Source organism: Tenrec ecaudatus, chromosome 2 (assembly GCF_050624435.1).
Source record: "Tenrec ecaudatus isolate mTenEca1 chromosome 2, mTenEca1.hap1, whole genome shotgun sequence".
In the NCBI taxonomy this organism is placed as follows: domain Eukaryota; kingdom Metazoa; phylum Chordata; class Mammalia; order Afrosoricida; family Tenrecidae; genus Tenrec; species Tenrec ecaudatus.
The window spans coordinates 3,898,481-3,900,943 of NC_134531.1; the positions used below are offsets into that span (position 1 = coordinate 3,898,481).

Genomic DNA, 2,463 nt, shown 5'->3' on the forward strand with positions numbered 1-2,463 from the left:
TTGTCAGAAGGAAGACAAAGCAGAGAGGGTATCTGTCCTGCCTCCAGCGAGCTATTTATCTCCTTAGTGCCTCCAAATGAAGTCACCAAGCTGCGGCCTGATTGACAGGCTATACTCCACGCCTTCACTCTTAGAGTCTCAAATTGACAACAGATTATGTAACTACCATGGGGATGCACCTCTCAGTACAAACCACCATATGAGACCAAAGGGCAGCATTTTCCCAAATCAAAGCTTAGAAGGCAGAAGGGGCCAGAGACCAAGGAGGAATGAGAGTGGGGTCCCTGAATGGAGAGGGGCAGAGTGCTGTTATATTGAGGGAGTGGTGATCAACATCTGGAAACAAAATGTGTATAAATGATTGAATGGAAAACAAGTTTGCTCTGTACACTTCCACCCAAATAGTCATCATCATCATTTCCATGCCTCCTTAATATAAGACTATTTGAGGCGCACTGCGGAGGAACGGCTGTTGCTCTGCCGGCGCTTCTGGTCCCCAGCGTGCCTGGGGCTGCCGCCTTCTGCGTTTCCCCTCGGAATTCCTGCCTGGGGAAGAGGAAGCCATGGCTCTCCGAGTCACCAGGAACACGAAGATAAATACTGAAAATAAGGCGAAGACCATGGGTGTTGCAGGCGCCAAGCGAGTGCCTATGGCCACTGGTGCCGCTTCCAAGCCCATGCTGAGGCCACAGATCGCCCTTGGAGACATCGGTAACAAAGTCAGCGAACAGCCCCAGGCCAAAATGATTCTGAAAAAGGATGTAAAAACGTCAGCAGCTGGGAAAGTTGTGGCCAAAAATGTATCAAAATCATTGGAAAAGGCACCTTTGGCTGAGCCTGAGCCACAACCTGAGCCTGTTAAAGAAGAAAAGCTTTTGCCTGAGCCTATTTTGGTGGCTACTCCCTCTCCAAGCCCAGTGGAAACATCTGGATGTGCCCCTGCAGAAGAATACCTGTGTCAGGCTTTCTCTGACGTAATTCTTGCAGTGAGTGATGTGGATGCAGGAGATGGAGCTGATCCAAACCTTTGTAGCAAATATGTGAAAGATATTTATGGTTATCTGAGACAACTTGAGGAAGACCAACCAGTCAAACCGAAACACCTAGTGGGTCAGGAAGTCACTGGAAATGTGAGAGCCATCCTTATTGACTGGCTAGTGCAAGTTCAAATGAAATTCAGGTTGCTGCAAGAGACCATGTACATGACTGTTTCCATCATTGATCGGTTCATGCAGAATAACTGTGTGCCCAAGAAGATGCTGCAGCTGGTTGGTGTCACTGCCATGTTTATTGCAAGCAAATATGAAGAAATGTACCCTCCAGAAATCGGTGGCTTTGCATTTGTGACTGATCACACTTACACGAAGCACCAGATCAGAGAGATGGAAATGAAGATTTGAATGGCTTTAAACTTTGGCCTGGGGTGCCCTCTGCCCCTGCACTTCCTCCGGAGAGCATCCAAGGTTGGAGAGGTGGATGTTGAGCAACATACTTTGGCCAAATACCTGATGGAACTAACTTTGTTTGACATGGCGCACTTTCCTCCTTCTCAGATCGCAGCAGGAGCCTTTTGCTTAGCACTGAATATTCTTGATAATAGTGAATGGACACCAACTCTGCAGCATTACTTGTCATACACCGAAGAATCTCTTTATCCTGTTATGCAGCACCTGGCTAAGAATTTAGTCATGGTGAATCAGGGGCTTACAAAGCACATGACTATCAAGAACAAATATGCAACATCTAAACATGCAAAGATCAGCACTCTAGCACAGCTGAACTCTGCCATCGTTCAAGATCTAGCCAAGGCTTTGGCCAAGGTGTAACTTCTGAACTTGAGTTGGAATATTTTAATATCTACAAATAAAATTGGCACTATGTGCTATCTGTACATATTGTATGATACACTTACATTTAATAAAGTCTATGGCTCTTTTAAAAAAAGACTATTTGAGACCAGCAAAAATAGACTTATTTTGTTGGTCACAATCAATTTTGCTGGTCCTCCAACTACTAGAAGGACCCCTTGTCACTCCTACATCATATATCTTACGTGCAGCTATGCTATAAGCTATTAAGAGCCTAATCATTTATCTCATATCAAAAATATATATCTGCAATGTGCTAAACTAGTGCACAACAGAGCTACATCCCTAGCCATGTATGCAGTTTTTTAAAAAAAATAGTCATTGTGTTATATTTTTAAATTACATTTTCTTAAATTAATTTAAGGAAAAATCAGAATAAGTGAAATTGATTTTACTAATAGATTTTATTTCACCCAATCTACTATAAACATTAGTTTTCTGTGTGATGAAAATGGAAATGTTTAATACTTGACATATTTATTTCAACTCTAAGTCTTCCAGGCTCAGGGTGGGTTCTTCACCAGTGACACCTTTCCATTCAACTGCAGATGCATTTCCTAGTGGCCACAGTGCTCAACGACCACAAGGAGGACAC

At 43.5% G+C, this 2,463-nt stretch overlaps 1 pseudogene; it reads left to right on the forward strand.

The window, feature by feature from the left end:
• The first annotated feature begins 465 nt into the window (after positions 1 to 465).
• LOC142440692 (G2/mitotic-specific cyclin-B1 pseudogene) lies at positions 466 to 1,923 on the forward strand (annotated as a pseudogene).
• Positions 1,924 to 2,463: the final 540 nt, after the last annotated feature.